Here is an 18,737-nt window from a genome sequence, read left to right on the forward strand (position 1 = left end):
GGCTTTGTGCCAACAAGTCACCACCCTTACACAAGCCATGCAGAAACTCCAGGATTGCTACTTCCGGTTGGAGGATCAGCTGCAGCATTTGCCAGTTGCATCAGCTTCCGTGCCTCAAGAATATGCCAACCAAACCCATACAGTGATGATGCTTCCTCCTGAATCGCGGGTACCTACACCCGAACGATTCTTCGGTGACCGGAAGAAGTTCAGGGCCTTTAGGAATGCTTGCCTACTGTACCTGGCCCTCCAACCTAGAACTTTTTCTTCTGAGTCTTTAAAAGTAGGATTTATTATTTCCTTACTGTCCGTGGCACCCCAAGCCTGGGCTCATAACCTGCTAGAACAAAAGAACTCTACTCTGAATACTATGGACACTTTCTTTGAGGCTATGGCACCATTGTATGATGACCCCCAGCGTACGGCCTTTGCTAAATCTGTCTTAGTTGCTTTACGGCAAGGAAAACGCCCAGTGGAAGTTTATACCGTGGAATTCAGCAGATGGGCCATACAGCTTGATAGGCGCCTGCAGGAGCAGCGGTCAGAATGTGCTCAAACCTTTTGGCCTACCCGGATGTCACCCAAGATTCCACCTGCTGTTGCACCCACGTCTGTTTGCCCTGCAACCCCTGAAAGGGAACCAAAGCAAGTTGGCCAGGCCGTTCCTCCCTTACTTTTGATGAGAAACAACGCTGCTGGCAGGCCAATCTCTGCCTGTACTGAGGAGAGGCTGGACATTTTTTACGCAGCTGCCCCACAAGACCCAGTAAGATCTACCCACCAAGTTCCACATATCTCCAAGTCTCTGGATCCTCCCATTCTTACCTTGTTCTCCCTATCTCCTTACAAGTGGCAGAAAGGGAGATCTGACTACAAGCAATCATTGATTCTGGGGCATGTATCCGCTTTATGGACTTATCTCTGGCTAAGAGTCTTGGTGTGCTCCTCTATGAAAAGAAACAAAGACTTTAAGTCCTTTTGGCCAATGGTTCCCTGCCCAGTTCTGGACTTGTTACCCAGGAAACCATGCCCATCTTCACTACTACAGATACCGGCCATCAAGAATTTGTGCGCTTTGATGTCCTATGCTCACCCATGTTTCCCATCATCTTGGGAATTCCGTGGCTGCAGGCACATAACCGGCAAATCAACTGGGACAAGAAGGAAATCTCCCTTTATTCAGTATATTGCCTGCAACATTGCTTTGTTCCCAGCTCCAGTGATCTTGTCAGCTGTTTGGCCATGCAACCTGTTCTCAGTAACCTCCAGCTTATCAAGAGTTCTTAGAAATTTTTGACAAGAAAAAGGCCGATGTCCTCTAGGGGTGCGCATCTTCACTGGCCTCACGATTCAATTTGATTACGATTATCTTGTCCACGATTCAATTTGATTCGATTCCACGATGCATCACGATTACTACGCACAGTTTTCATCCACAAAATTCAAGCAGTCAGAAGAACTCAATTTTTAAAATTTTATCTGTTCTTAAAAAAAACAAAAAACACAACACTCCCTGCATGTAGGAAAATGTAAACACAGCAGACAACTTAAAGAGGAGCTCCATACTGCCCCCAAATGACTACAGGAGATGGTCAGAGACTGCAGACCTACTACAGGAGATAGTCAGAGACTGCAGACCTACTACAGGAGATGGTCAGAGACTGCAGACCTACTACAGGAGATGGTCAGAGACTGCAGACCTACTAAAGGAGATTGTTAGAGACTGCAGACATACTACAGGAGATGGTCAGAGACTGCAGACATGATACAGGAGATGGTCAGAGAATGCAGACCTGCTACAGGAGATTGTTAGAGACTGCAGACCTGATACAAGAGAGGGTCAGAGATTGCGGACATGATACAAGAGAGGGTCATAGACTGCGGACAGGATACAAGAGAGGGTCAGAGACTGCGGACATGATACCATAGATGGACAGAGACTGCAGGCATGATACAAGAGAGGGTCAGAGACTGCAGACATGATACCAGAGATGGACAGAGACTGCAGGCATGATACAAGAGATGGACAGAGACTGCAGGCATGATACAAGAGATGAACAGAGACTGCAGGCATGATACAAGAGATGGACAGACTGCGGACGTGATACAAGAGAGGGTCAGAGACTGCGGACAATGTCTCCATAACGTCCCCCCCCAAAAAAATGTACATACTTTTGCAGGAAAAAAAAAAATGTATTTATTATTTTTCCTGCAGGAGCCTGGAAAACATTGCACCCGTGATCAGTGGATCAGGTGTGTAATGTTAGACTTCTGCAGACAAGCTCTGCAGTTTTCAGCTCCTACCTCCAAAAGTGCTATCTGTTACAAAGCTGCAGGGCTTGTGAATGAACTACAAGGGCGCTCATCAGCGCCCTCTCAGTTAATTCAGAACTTCAAGTCGTCCTAGTACACACACACACACACTACTAATTTTTTTGTTCAACCAGTAGGCTGGAGGGAGGAGCTCAAGAATGGCGCCGGCAGGGAGCTTGTGGTAGCAGCTCCAGGTGTATCCAACCTTCTAATGCAGCGGCAAGGCTAAAGTTTTTCTTATGGTTACTAACCCCAGCCCCCCTGCTCCTTACCCTCTGAGCAGGACCTAGTTGGAACAGCAATCCTGTGCCATGCCAGGGAGGTGTGAGAAGATGGAGATCCGGTGTGGCTTTGTCCACCCATGGCAGATGAGATCAGAAAGGACGAGGGGAGTGGTAGTCGTGATCGGGAAATCAGCCGAAGCCTGAAACCTGGAAGCAGGTGACAGGAGTGTATATCTTGGAGACAATCAGTGGCGCTCAGCGGTACTCAGAGAGAGAGAGAGCAGAAGTGCCCTCTTGGACGTGCAGCAGGATAGTGCTTGGCCAGATTAGCTGGGACCCAGGGGGAGCGCAGGGTTCCAGGCCCCGGCAGGAGACAAAGCAGTGCAGTCTAATGTGGACCCAACGAACCCCCCCTTGAATTGAACTGGAAAGATAAAGCCTAGAAGCCACATAGAGGAATAAGGGAACCCCCCCCCCCCTGTCCCCCCCACCTCCAGAAGCCAAAACTGGAACCCATACAAGTTATAGATCTGGGAACAGAAGTGGCAAGTCCCCCTTATGTTATTTCTGCTGACTGTCATATGATATGAATACACGGTACATGGTGCAAGATCACACATTGTTGAAAGACTGTGTGGCCCACCACTATCTGACAACAATATAAGCAGTGAGTGACAGAGAAAACATCAAAAAAGGGTGATAAATAAGGAAGGGAAGTGGGCATTAACAAAGAGACTTATACTATGAGGGGTAAGTCAGCAAGAGGAGGGGCAGTGGCAAAATCACCTAAAACAAGTCTAAGCCCTGGTTCAATAAAAAAAGTACATGTCCAAAAAAGAAAGCTCTGAAAAACAAACAATGGAAAGGCAACAAGGAGCTCATGGGCAAAATAGATCATCATCAGACACAAGCACACTCAGTCAACTAAGAATAGACCAAGACCCTGAAAGAGATCCCCATGACTAAGCTCCAGGGGGCAGAGTGAAACACATTGGGGGTGTGTCCTGGTCAGAGTCAAGGCTGAGGTTACCACTCCATTCATTGCAGTAGGACAGCATAGATGTGCGACTTCCAGGAGTTACCCTTCCTTTTTTGAACCTTTGCAGGAGCCAGGACGAGCTCCATCCCGTCAGCACTCTAGCAACAGCTGCAGATGCACTGCACAGGACTTGACAAGGCACAGGCACGCAAAACATGTCATAGTGACGGGACCATGGAACCAGCTTGCTCTCCAAGTGCCCATCTCACCAGTCGCTTCCGCCTGGGGTCATCTCGGCAAAAGCAAATTACGTCATCGCTAGTCGCCGCACACAGGTGGCACCTTCACGGGGTCATTGCCGTTAACGGCTCCTTACACTGGTGATGTTTGATCCCATTGCTTCGTTCAGCTGCCCTACACCACCATTGAGGCTTGTCAGCATCGGGACACACCTCGGACCTTCCCAGAAGAACGCAAGTAAGTCAGAGGAACACAAGTAAAGCTCAACCACTGATGACTATATATGTACGTCTGGTACTTGTTTGGGTCAAGCTTTGTATCTCATTTGATTAACAATAAACTTTACGTTCACATATTTAACAGAAGTTGGTATTTCATCAAGCCTGATATGCTCTATAATTGCACAATCTTTATTTAAGACTTTATATCCTGGTTTGAAGTGCTTTATGGATTTTTTGCTGTTCACTTTCTCCCAGGAGTAAATTCCTAGCAGCTATGATCCAGGACTGACATCATTTTGCCATTCTTCTATTGTTGCCCTCTCCAGCAGGCACCTGATCATATTTTGTAGCGGATGCACTGTCCGCATACCCCCTCTCTATCGAGCCTGAGTGGCCCACACACTTTTCCCAGGTCACCCTGAAAGTGACCCAGAGATGGGACACAAAGAAGAGCAATATTTGAAAGCCCAACTACCTACAAAAGTAGAAATGGCAGCCACGTTCGCTGCATTGGAAAATTCCCTAAAAACTGAAATGGCAACAATACATAACAATTTGGTGCATGTACCCATACGAGTAAAAGATCTGGAAAAGAAACTGGATAGCCATACACAAATAATAAAAGCGTTAAAAGGAGAAATGAAAGTCTTAAAAAATTAACAAAGGGAGTTGGTTTACAAATTGGAAGATCAAGAGAACTGAAACAGAAGAAAAAAAAATGAGAATCAGTGGCCTACCAGAACCAACACACAGAGAGGACTTGGTAGGAAAAATACAGAAAATAATCCAGTATTGGGCAAAGAAGAAGCAAAACCGATAAAAATAGAAAGAGTATACAGGATCAGAAGACCAAAAGGCATATCAACGGTGGCCCCAGGAGACACGATTGTAAGATTTACATAACTATGAAGAAAAAAAATGGGGTAATATGAGGGGCAAGCCACCACTAAAATCTGAAAGTGCCAATCTCCAGATTTTTGCGTATTTATCACAGGAGACGTTAAGAAGAAAGAGGGTTTTAAAATCTCTACTGGAACTGATGCAAAACCGTGATATATGGTACAACTGGGGTTTTCCAGCTTGTTTGGTAGGCTGGAAGGATGGACGTATGGCAAAATTAAGATTCCCGTAAGAACTCCAGGATTTTTGTAAAAGACTGTAAATTCCTATCCTAGCTTTACCTGGATGGACTGTTGTTAGGAAAGATGGATACTGATCTCTAAGAAAAAAATAATATGAAATTTAACTGAGAACGGGACAAGAAGAATTAGAAATATTTTGCTAGACTGGGGGGGGATGGGGAACAGGAGAATAGGACAAAATAAGATAGAACAGATGGAGAACATGAATATCAAGTTAGGGTAGAGTGGCTCTGGCGAGAACGTCAGAGCGTCACCTCAGAACAGAAAGAGCAGATAGGCAGGGAGGGCCCAAATAGGTACAAGGAGCTGCTCGAAGACCAGGAGGAGGTCAACATACCAATTCATAAGATCATTGTTGGAGGGGGGGGAGGGAATGGGATATTGTGTCATGTTAATGACTCTTGTTTTCTCAATGGGATGACCCCCCTCCCTCCTCCGAAAGGGCCCCCCAGTCTTTGATCCCGTTTTTGGGGTGGAAGGTGGGGGGAGGGGGGTATTTTGGGGAGTGGAGATGAAAAGATTTAACATGACAACTCTGGGGGCGTGGCCTGGACGGCAATGAGATAGGACGCGAGTGACCGGAGCTCCGCTTGTGGTAGATCCTTTTACCAATATCCTGAAATCTAAAAGCTGACTTTTTGCTCTAAAAGTTGCAAGAACAAGTATAGTATTACTAACCGCATCATGTCCCCACCAAAGAGGAATAATGCAGCCTCCTCATCTTTGGACAGATACCAGAGAACAGAGCGGGACCTTGATGAGCAATATGGCTCCTCGTCAGCAGCCCAAGCGGCTTCCCATACAGAACACGAGGCAGCTGACACGGCGAAGGTCCTGGAAGCTATATCCCTGTGCCAGTCCACTCTGACGACAAAGATAGAGGAGGTGAAGGTAGACATCTCTTTAATAAGGCAAGATATGACAAAACTCCGGGAGCAGGTCACCGAGGCGGAGACCAGACTCGGGCGGGCGGAGGACATATCCCCTGCAACACTAACAGGAGGATTTGCAACGACAAGTACAGCAGTTGGCACAGAAACATGACGACCTTGAAAACCGGGCCCGCAGGTGAAAAGCTCCTGATCGCAACATATGGCAGAGAGGCCTTCTCTGCTACATTTGTGGTGGAACAAGCCCATCGCATGCCAGCATGCCGCCCGCCTGAGGGTGCACCGCCACGCACATTCATAGTGAAGCTATTGAACTTCAGGGACAGGGATGCTGTTCTGCGACTGGCCAGAGTTAAAGGAAATATTCCCTTCCAATTAGGATATGTCTCAGCATTCCCAGACTTCTCTGCAGAGGTCCAGAAACAGCATGCCTGCTTCTCGGAGGTCAAACGCCGCCTAAGAGCTCACCACATAAAATATGCGATGTTGTTCCCAGCCCGTCTCCGTATAGTCAGTGAGGACCGTGCACATTTTTTTGAGGATCCTGCGCTAGCCTCGGCGTGGGTGGATCAACGGGATGCGGAGAAGAATCGTCCTGCCTGAAGGAGACCCCTGCACGATATATTATGTGAGTGAACTCTACTATCCCCAAACATACCATGACACTCGGCCGACATAATTAGCATCTCTGCTCTGACCCCATAATGCATAAATGATGCTGCTCATGCATTGCAGTAGAAAAACTACCAGGACTTACATTTATGGAGCCAGGTGTTCCACACTACATATCCTTCTAAGACTTGAGCAGTGTCCATTTGAACTTCCCATACAAGACTTACCACATGGATCCTAACATATGGATTGAATTGACCAGATAAAGGACATTTCTGTGCTAAGCTCATTCGACTGGAGGATATGTTTACCTGTGAGAGATTCACTGCCATTCTTTTCCCTTCCCTCAATGCATTATACCATGATTGTGGACACGGTCCGAAGGGGGAAGGGAGGGGGGATTTCTTTTATAGTTACTGTATATTAGTTCTCATTATTTTCATAAGACGTTTCTCAATACTATTTACCACAGCGGGGCAAATGGTCAGGTTTATATGGCTTGCTAACGTTGGTAAGCTATAGAGACCATATAGATTTCACTGCTGGGTTCACAACCAGCGTTTGCTCGCCCCCACCAGGAGATTGTTACGCTGGAACCGGCACTGCCCAAGAGACTTCTGCCGGCGACAGTATGATTAATGTGCACTACTTATATTTGTTTGAATGATATGTTACTGAGTTGTAGTAGCACAAGTTTTGGGATTTATGCCCCAGCCAAGTTTGGGAGGCTGAGGGCAGGGAGGGGGGGAAAGGGAAAATTTCAAGTTTAGTTTAAAGAACATGATTTGTAACCTACCGAGAAGTATTGGAAGACTTTGTATTTGGTGCCACACGGGGGTGCGATAAAAAGTTACACATGCAACAATATGCAGTGCGGAGGACCCTGGCTTAGGAAACATTTTGCAACCACTTCCACAAAATTATTCATCCGGTATGCATGGCTAACATAAAATTCCTTACCTGGAATGTCAGGGGGCTACGAGACAAACTTAAGCGTACAGCAGTTTTCAGTTGTCTCAAGTCATACCGAGCAGATATAACCGTTTTGGTTGAGACTCATGTTACAGGTCAACTTCAACTTGCGTTGAAGCGCACCTGGATAGGATGGGCATACCATGCCACACACACTCCATATTCTCGGAGGGTGTCCGTTTTAATTGCTAAAACTACCCCATTTGTAATTATCTCGGTACGGACGGACCCTCAGAGTAGATTAATTTTTTTGTACTGTACTCTATGTGGCACACAATATCTAATTATGGCCTTTTATATTCCCCCTCCGTACAAATCCACTCTAATTACCGAGGGATTTTTATATATGGCGCAACATCCCACAATCCCTGCCATTTGGTTAGGGGACTTTAATGTAGTTCTAAATCCAAAAATGGACAGACTACAGCTGAGTCAGAACACCCACCTCCCTAATACTACTCGTTTTGGACGTACGTTGAAAGAATTCTCGCTGATACCTGGCGGTACAAACATCCAAAAACTCAGGCGTATTCTTGTTTTTCGGCGACACACTCCACTATGTCCCGAATAGATTTCATTCTAATCTCAGATTACTCTCTTACTTCCCTTATTGTCAGACTCTGGTTATCACACTAGGTCCCTCTCTGACCACGCTCCATGCTGGGCCACTTTGCACCTGACCCCGTATACAGGAACTCACACATGGCGCCTCCACCCCTTTTGACTGTCTGCTTTAACAGATCAAGAGGACATACACAGGGAATGGCAATTTTATTTTAATACTAACAGGGATACGGCCTCGGTGGGGATGATATGGGAGGCATTTAAACTACATGTTCGCACCATCCTTTCCTCGCGAATAAATAGATTAAAAGCTTCTTCAAAAATAGCAATTCAACAAGCCTCTGAAAAACTAGACTTGGTAACAAATGAAATCAAAGTAGACCCTACGCTGGCCAAAGCATCTGAACTTAAGCTTCAAACTCGTATTTTAGACCATTTACACTTTGAAAAGGCTAGACAGAAACTTTTCTTCTCGAGACAACGGGTGTTTGAACAGGGAGAGCGTGCGGGTAAACAATTAGCGTACCTGGCCCGTCAAGATACTAACCCTCCAGTAGTGGTCACCCTGGTAAACTCACAAAATGCTATACTATCAGATCCACCGTCGGTGACAGAGGCATTCCAGAGATACTATGTTGACCTCTATTCCTCCAAGGTAAAGGTTACTGCACAAGAAACTCAGGCCTTTCTCCACAATATCCCCTTCCCTCAAATTTCAGAATCTCAGATGAATGATCTAGAGGCCCCCTCACTACAGATGAGATTGCGGCGGCAATAGCGTCCCTTGCACCAGCAAAGGCCCCCCGGTGGTGATGGTATACCATTGGATTATTACGCAGCCTACTCGGAGATATTAGTCCCTGAATTATTGAAATTATATAACCATATTTTTGAATCCCTTCCTGAATCCCTCCGTCAAGCAGTAATCATAGTACTCCCTAAACCAGGTAAAAACCCCCAATTCCCAGACTCATACCGCCCAATTTCGCTACTTCAGGCGGACATAAAAATACTGGCCAAAGTATTAGCCAACCGCCTCAATCACATTATTCTCTCCCTCATCCACCCTGATGAGACTGGGTTCATGCCTGCGAAAAATACAGCCATGAACCTACGCCGTTTATATATGAACATTCAAGCAGGCCATAAGAATATGGGGGGCAGAGCAGTAGTGGCGCTAGACGCCGCTAAGGTGTTCGATTCGGTGGAATGGGGATACTTGTGGGAATGTCTAAAAGGGTTTGGGTTCGGTCCCTGTTTAATTAAATGGGTACAATTGCTATATTTTTCCCCAGTGGCTAAGGTGGTGGTGAACGGGTGGAAGTAGGACTCCTTCCCACTGGGGCGTGGAACTCATCAAGGTTGCCCGCTGTCCCCTCTCCTATATGCCCTGGCGGTTGAGCCCCTTGCCATCTCCCTTAGGATGAAACCAAATGTACGTGGACTCCGTATAGGGTCCCTGGTAGAGAAGCTGAGCCTTTATGCAGATGACATGCTCCTTTACTTAGAAGATACTGGCCCGTATCTCCAGGCTGCCCTTCAGACCATTGAAGAGTTTGGAAAACATTCAGGACTGAGCATGAACTGGTCCAAATCACAAATTTTGCCCCTTGATCTATCACCCCCCACACGCAGCTCGGCCTCCCTCCCTCTGCAAAGGGTTGCATCTATTAAGTACTTAGGTGTGGAAATTACAAGAGAGCTCCTAGAATACATTACCAACAATATTGAACCGCTTTTTACTTATTTAAAATCCCGCACACAATCCTGGGCAAGACCCCCCCTGGGAGTGATGGGGAGAATCAACCTTTTTAAAATGATCCTCCTTCCAAAGTTCCTCTATATGCTCTGGAATTCACCGGTACTTATTCCCCTAAAAATCTTCAAAACAATTGACAAAATTATCAACTCTTTTATATGGGGGCCTAATAGACATAAGTTGGCTTGGAATACTCTCAAAAACCCTACTTCCTCAGGGGGGCAGCTCTCCCAGATCTCCACACATATTACATAGCTGCGCAGCTCTCACACTTTTATTACATTCACAAAACGGATGAAATCAGATACCAAACTTTAATATGTAGAAAGGCGAACAACGATACTCACTCCCCTTTACAAGTATTATTTAGGGGTGGGGGAGGTGGGAGGGGAGGAGATGGCCGGAACCTGCTGCTACGTCAACATAAACGCGTCTGGGAGATTGCGCTCAAATTGACTGGGGCCGACTTCTTCCACTCACACACACCCTTATGGCATAACTCCCAGCTGAGGGAGTTGTTATCACTACCGGGAGTTACCGTATGGGCCGCCAAGGGGGTTTTGTTTCTCTGCCAGGTAATTACCCCGTTTGGTGTAAGAAATTTTCAATCACTCAGAGATGAATTTGAACTTCCCTCCCATATGCTATTTAGGTAAATGCAATTGAGCCATGCACTCCAAACTCAATTTGTAAATGGATTCCCTAACCCACAAATGATACCACTGGTGGATGTGATTATAGGACCAAACCCAGACAAACTAATATCCACTTTCTATAATATATTGCGTACACGTTCGGTGGCAAGAATCATAGACACAGCTAAAATTAGATGGGAGGAGGACATAGGCCCAATAGATGACTCTGATTGGGATGAAATACTAGAAAATGTCAACATGACAACTCTAAAATTGCTTAACTTACAATGTTAGCAGGATAAATACCCCAGAAAAAAAGGTATAAGGTGTTAAAGGAAATCAAAAAGGTACTCTGCAAACATAATATTTTTACAGGAGACACATATAGCACAAGATACAAACGTCAAATTACATTTAAAATCCTATCCAACATGGTACTAAGGAGATTCCCCAATTAGAAGAGCGAAAGGGGTAGCAATAGAATTGGCAGAGATCAGATTCGTGCTGGAAGATAGGAAGGTAGATCCAGAAGGACCTTTTTAATCCTAAAAGGGAACCTATAAGACATTGGCAAATGTGTATTGCCCCAATAAAAATCAGAAAATAAATATTTGAAAGAGATCTTGGGTAAATTAATGGAGTTCAAGAAGGGCAACCTGGGGGGCGTGGTCTGCAGGCGAGTGTGATGGCCGCTTAGACACAGAGCTCTGTACACTGGGGAGAGCTCCGGAGCGACAGCGGCCCGCATCCACGGGAAATCTGCCGCCATCCAGCTTCCTCACACCCCAGATACCCTCCTGCAACATGTCTGGCAAGAGGAAAGACGAAAAATCCGACAGCCTTCTTCCTCAAGGCATCGCCTAAGGCAGTGGTCATCAACCCTGTCCTCAGGGCCCACTACCAGGCCAGGGTTTATGTATTACCTTGGGGAGATGCAGACTAGAATACTGCAATCACTGTGCAGCAAATGATATCACCTGTGATGTATTTCAGTTATGTTGCAAACCTGGCCTGTTAGTGGGCCTTGAGAACAGGGTTGATGACCACTGACCTAAGGTCAGTGCTGCCCAAAATGGTTGCGGTGCGATCAGCATACACAGATCTCCCTGATGAATTGCAGGGAGAGCAAGAGCCACAACTGTTGCCCCAATCTCCCGGTCACTCGGCTTGAGGCAGCCCACATTCAGGGAGCCCTGCTTAGGCCTGTATGAGGCTTGTTAAACCCTCATCCTCAGAGCACAATGTGGCCTACCCATTTAACGCTCTCCAGCCAAGCCAGGCCCTTCAATCCTCTGTGGCTGCCTTTCCTACCACAGGACAACCTGTACTAGACACAACTTTAAAGGACATGCTCCTCACTGTAGACATCATTAATGTCAGATCTGTCCTCCCTTATAACCAAATTCAACTCTGATATCAACAGTTTGGGGAATAGGGTCTCTTACATAGAAGATAAAATGGAGGAATGTACCACAACTGTGACTGATCTTGTGGATGCATACGATGAAGTAAAAGATGAGCAGTCCTAGAAGATCGCTCCCGCCGCAATAACGTCAAATTACGCTGTACACTTGAATCAGTAATGCCTGCTGACCTTCAAAAATATGCACATGACCTCATGTACACTATCCTTCCCAACGCCACTCAACTTGACATCTCCATAGACCGTACACACAGAATATCCAAACCGCCTCACCTAGCTGCATCAAACCCAGAGATGTGCTTATGAGGGTGAATTTTTTCTGCACTAAAGAAATGCTCCTGAAGCTGCCAGGTCAGCTGTAATCCTTCCTGCACCATTCGCTGAAATACAGCTCTATCCACATCTCTCTAAATTCACTTTACAACAACGCACACAGCCAAGTCCTGTCACCAAGGTGCTGCACAATCATAAAATCCAATACAAATGGTGATACCCAGCAACTCTGCTAAAAGCAAAAAAATGGCGCAGACCATCCTATAACCACCCTTACAGGAGGAATGAAACTCCTATACACCGGGGGCATCATTCTAAAACAACCACATGAATCCAGTCTATCCTTGCCACAACGCAAATCTCCATACAAACGTCGCAACCAGCAGAAGCAATATGACTGACACCTGCAACCTCTAACCCGTGGATAGGCCTTCCACATATAAACCTTCTCTCCGGTTCATGGCTTATAGCTCTCTTATTGCTGTTGTTAAACAACTATTACAAATGACTGTTCTCCCCACATTGCAGATTTGCTAAACTCAGCTTATTTGATCCGCCACAGAAAATACCGCAATAATCTACCTTCAATTGACATCCTGCTCTTTTACGTTGACTTTTCCTTTTTTTTTTCTTTCCTTCCTATTTTTGTTGAACTTGTACACAATTTAGCTTTCCAGCATCACAGCGAAACTCCACAGCTATCTCTCATCCTGATCCATTTTACCACAGCTGGACAACTAGGAGCAACAACAGGACCACTTCTACCAGATCCAACTAACCGTAAGTGCCTACATGCCACTCAATATCCTATCTGTAAACACAAACTGGCTCAATCATCCTGCCAACCGCTACTCCCTATGGAAAACTGCCCAAGATACCAACTGCAACATTCTAGGTGTCCAAGAGACTCACTTCTCATCTTCCGCAACACCTAAACGTTCCAACAAGCGCTTCCCACACATCTTCCAGGCCTTCTTTTACTCCAAAAAAAGAGTCCTAACTGCAGTCAAAGACACAGTGACCTTCCAACCCCACCAGGTGACCCTAGACCCGAACGGCTGGTACATTATACTAACATGCACTATTAACAATGTCACCTATACCTTGATAAACACATACAGTATGCACCTAATGTGTGCCAAATGCGCTTCCTCAAACACCTCATGCAATCCATCAAACCCATCTAAAGAGGCCATGTGGTTATTTGTGGGGACTTCAACCTGGTACCAGATATTCACCAGGACTCATCTACCGCATCCAAAAGACGTGAATCCCCTCTGTAAAAAATTCTACTTAACCAAGACATGTTTGACATCTGGCGATGTCACCATGGGTCTGAAAAAGACTACACATATTTTTCTCCACTTCATAAAACATATTTGAGAATTGATCTTTTTGTAGCAGATAAATGGCTTCTTCAAAAAGCCACTTCTTCGACTATCCATACCATGTTGTGGTGGGACCATGCACCCATCAGCATCTCAATTGCAGACTCCCCACCCCAATCTAAAACCAATCTCTGGTGAGCTAATAATTTTCTACTGCAACAGCCAGCATATACCGCAGAAATCACAACTCTACTATTGATTCTATTCTTCATTAGCAATGTGGGCTCGGTACGCGACTACAGCATGGTATGGAATGCACACAAGGTGTTTATCAGAGGTGTATTGATGCAAATGGATTCTTGTATAAAAAAATAAAGAAAGGATGCAGCGTCTGGAAACCCTTACGACTGATGTAACAGAACTAGAAAAAAATCAATAAAGCCAATCCACAGGCCATACAATCTGCTAAGCTTCTATCCTTTCTAGTCCCTTTCTCCTGAGTGTTGAAGGCGCCATACGTCGACCAATCGGGCTCCGTGTAGGATTTGGGCAATTCACTTGCAGGAGCCTGTCGGGACGGAGGAGGTGTCCACAGTAAGGGCGAGAGGGACGTTAAAGTCTCCCCCGAGGATCAGTTGGCCTTCTTGGAAGTCAGAGAATTTGGACAGAGCGTGTCTTATAAAAGTGACTTGATGGTCATTCGTGGTGTATATAGTCGCCAGCGCTAATTGTACGTCACCTATGAGGCCTTTGATGAATGCAAAGCGCCCCTCTTCATCCAACATGGAGTCCCGAGGGGCCAAGGTAGTTTACTGCATAGGAGGATAGAAATCCCTCTAGATTTAGTTTTGTTAGTAGAGTGGTAGGTTAGGGGAAACTATCTGTTCTTGAGGACAGGTAGTCGGTCCTCTTTAAAATTTGTTTCTTGAATGAAGGCTAGATCTACCCGAGCACGTTTTAAGTCATTCATGAGCAGGCGCCGCTTCTCCAGCGTGTTTAGGCCTTTCACATTTAAGGAGTATATCTGTAGTCCGTCCATTCTCAACCAGAGTTATAGAGAAAGGGGGGATCTAGCAGGGAGAACAGAAAAGAAGGGGGTACAGGGAAAGGTTCAGATGAGTAGCTAGTGTAGGATGCCTGTAGAGCGAGGTTTTACAACTAGACCTCTATTGGAGAGAACACAACGCTAAACCTGAAAAAGCAGAAAGAAAAGAAAAAAGAAATAAAATAGGGTAGGGGGGAAAGGAGCAACTAAAAGTAGCAAGCGGCAGGCTTGCACTAGCACAACTCGACCGAGCCCGGATGAGCGATGTGCCTGCCTATGTGTGGAAGTAACTGGAGTGGACTGCGAGGAAGTGCTCCCGACCTATCCCGCCCAACCCAGCCAGTGGAGCTAAAATTTCAGGGCCTATTTCGTCATGGGGGGGGCCTCACCCTCAGCTCCTCAGGCTCCCGGGGTCCCCCCTCTACTTCCCCCTTTCCCAACTCCCCCATGAATCGCGGGGGGGGAAGGGAGCACGAGAGAGGCCAGTATATGGCAACACAGTGTCTTTTGGTTGCCAGGAAGTTTGATGCATAGAGGTCACTGTAACTAGATACATTTACATAGTTAGTCAGGTTGAAAAAAAAAAACTCAAGCCTATCTAGTTCAACCATAAAAAATAAATAAATAAAATAAAAAATATCATACAATCCCATATACCCAATCCTATACCCTCAGAAAAGCAGGATCCTATCTGCTACAGCAGGGGAAAAAATTCCTTCCTGATCCCAGAGAGGCAATAGGATTTCCCCTGGATCAACTTTACCTATAAATGTTAGTACCCAGTTATATTATGTACATTTAGGAAAAACAGTGAACCAGGACAGCTTGTTGTCATAGGAGCAAAGAAAACAGCAGTCATTAAAACATCCCATAGGCAGGGGGGCGTGTCCGGCCGGCGTGAGAGACGGACGCTTTCTAACTAAGCTCCCGCTCCAAGCTACCGCCAAGAACTTACCGGGCGACGGAGGTACCCTTCTCCACAACAAATGGCTTCCCTGGACGAGGCGGCACACGGGGCAGTCCGCAAACGGGGTCCACAATGCTCTGCCCTGCAGAAATTAACGGATTTTTATCCTCCTAAGAGCGGCTGGGTGTACCAAGATGGCGCCGGCGCCGGAGCTCACACGCAGCAAGCAGAAGAGGGAGAGATCTCCTCAGACTCCATCAGCGTGTCATCCTCGGTATGTACAGCAATTCCCTGTATAAATACAGGGGATACTGATTTTTATCCCCCTGATAGTCCAACCACACGTAGCCCTACTAAATTTAAAAAGGCTAAAGGAGCTGGGCAGGAAGAGGAATCTGACATTGAAGAAAGCGCTGCAGAGCATTCCACCCAGACTCCCCTTGAACACTTCCCTTCATCTTCCCAGCCTGTGACAATGACAAACATGAAGGATATGCTGATATCTCTTAGAGACTCCTTACACATTGATATGATGAATATGCTGAAACCTATTAATGCCTCTGTACATGATTTGCAACAACGCATGTCTCATACTGAACACAAAATGGAGGATGCATTCTCTGCACACAATAACCTTGTAGATGCCTATAAAGAACAACAAAATGATATACAGAAAATGGCGGCAAAACTGGCAGATATGGAAGACCGCTCATGCAGGAATAATATTAAATTCCGCGTTATCCCAGAATCCATTACTACCACTGATCTTCAAGGTTTTATACGCCAATTGCTACGCACCTTAGTGCCCAATGTGACTGACATGGAACTAATAATAGACAGAGTGCATAGACTGCCCAAACCAACTTTCCTTCCAGATACGGTACCAAGGGAGGTACTGGCTAGAATTCATTACTACCATATAAAAGAAGAAGCCATGCGAGCTATACGGAAACACTCTCAATTAAATGGGCAATTTGCGGCCATTGCCCTATCCACAGATTTATTGCAAGCTACTATACAGCATAGAAAAAAGCTTATTAGTATCACAAAGGCTCTAAGAAACCACAATATAACCTATAGATGGGGGACCCCATCGAAACTAATGGCTACACACCTGGATAAAACAATCAACATATTCTCGCTGGAAGCCGGCCTCAGATTTCTGAAAGAATAGAGGATTCTACCAGCTGACAAACCGGTGGAAACCAGACGTGAGCCATCTAAACTTCAAAAAGAATGGTCATGACTCCCTTCTTAGGAAATGTTACACATAAGTACCTCACTTACGGCCACTGAAGGCGGTCCTTGGAGCTCAGGTAAACTTTAGTTACCCAGGAACAAACTTCCTAATGCCATGTTGGCGTGGGATGTTCACCCTCAGATTTCACGCAGTCCTCGCTGCCTTTGGAATTCGGGGCAGGCTCCTTTTTATGTTTTTTATGTTTTTGTTGTCCTCACCTGCTACATTCTTACTTGCTTGCTTACTTGCCTGAAATCATCGAATACTGGCCAGCCTATTTCACATGTTGCTGGTTGAAAGACACAGCGTTAGCATTTAACCCATGCTACCTATCAAAGATTATACCTTTCTTCAACAGTAGATGGCAGTATTTCCTCTTTACAACACCAACCTCTGATAAATGTTATTCTGAGGCTCCACAAAATAATTCTGTGAAAGAGACTTTTCTTTTCCCTTATAAGTTCCTACAGAAAGACTCTAAAGCCAGCACTCTGAAACACGTTGACAATTAAGTTTGTTTCTCTTAACGCTAAGGGGTTGAACAGCCCTTTTAAGCGTAAGCTTATGTGGTCAGAAACCCAAAGACTGAAAGGAGATGTTCTTTGTATACAGGTGTAGCGCCCGCAAATTGTTGCCTTTAATGTAATGCTATGTTATTCAATGGACAGTATTATAAGTTAGTATTTGGTGCCATCTAGCGGCCAAAATGGTGGATGGACTTTATTTTATTTTTCAAGAATGTGAGATTATGACAGGAAGTGACTGTTTACTTTTCACATTAATTTACCTACCCAGCATGCTGTGTAATTTACCCAGCAGGACTCAGTACTGAATTGCATGCTGGGTAGGCTATAAAACGGCTCGGGGCGGCCATCTTAGCTCTCTTGGGAACATGTGGCCTGCCTGTGAGGATCTGTGTGTAGGTCTCCAGAGGAGAGCAGCCTACACCTATTGCGAAGAAATCCGATCAGCGATCCTGCTGCCTATCAGTGAGCTGGACAGATGGCGATGCAGAACTGGGAAGGATCCAGTGAAGCCTGTCAGAGCCATCTGAGGGTCCCAGAACATATCGTTGAGCGGCGCGGCGTAGCAGTGCTGGCCAGATGGAAACAGGGCCACGTGCACTGGAGCAGAACTGTTCTATCCTGCAGACCTGGTTGGGTGAGAGGGCTGCTGCCCAAAGTTTCATTGACGCACTTTCACACACTTGCATCTATAACACAGTGCGGCTGGGACCTGTAGTCCCACAGAGGAGATTTAAAGGGATAAAGACTGAGTTTAATATAGGCCTCAAGCCTGCACTTCACTACAATTTCAATACTGTGTTATACCAAGTTACTTGCACTGGGGACAGTTGCAGTGCTGCCGCACCACAACAATAGTTCAACATTCAGTTTGCTCTGACCCAGGTTTTGTTAACCACTGGATTACAATTTAACATACACATAGCTAGCCGAAGACAGAAGACGACAAAAGAAAAGGACTACCTCTATTATTGCAAGGCCTTGCATTCTATTGTCTTTCAGAGAGACAGCTTTGCAAAGCAGGGGGAGCTCCCTAGGAATTGCGTTGTTATTTATAACTTAACATTTGTCCTGTTATAGTTATTAGTGCGGGCTCAGAGAGGGAAGGTGCTCAGAGTGAAGGAGATTTCACTCTGACCTTAGTCCCACTCAGAGGCGCACGTGCAGGGATCTGCTACTATATTTTTCTATGTACAATCTGTTATAAAGAACCCCTTTGTTTCTTCACTGTTACATTACATTTGTGTGACAGTGTAAATGTTATAATTACCATTTTCTATCAATTATAAGTAAAAATACATTCCTGGTTAAGTACAACGTGGAGTGTTGTTCCTTTTTCAGCAGGTGAAGTATCGGATGCCCAGATAACAACAAAGGTATATTATTGTTATTGTACACATTGTGGGATTATTCTTTGTTGTCAGCTGCATACCACACCACAGTTGT

The 18,737-nt window shown here is 45.6% G+C and overlaps 1 protein-coding gene across 2 annotated transcripts in view; it reads right to left on the reverse strand.

Moving 5' to 3' along the window:
* The window catches only part of LOC141132411 (A disintegrin and metalloproteinase with thrombospondin motifs 2-like), a 1,679,109-nt gene that overhangs the window by 952,836 nt on the left and 707,536 nt on the right, over positions 1–18,737 (reverse strand). The window lies entirely within an intron of this gene.

This window comes from Aquarana catesbeiana, linkage group LG03, assembly GCF_042186555.1.
Source record: "Aquarana catesbeiana isolate 2022-GZ linkage group LG03, ASM4218655v1, whole genome shotgun sequence".
Taxonomy (NCBI): domain Eukaryota; kingdom Metazoa; phylum Chordata; class Amphibia; order Anura; family Ranidae; genus Aquarana; species Aquarana catesbeiana.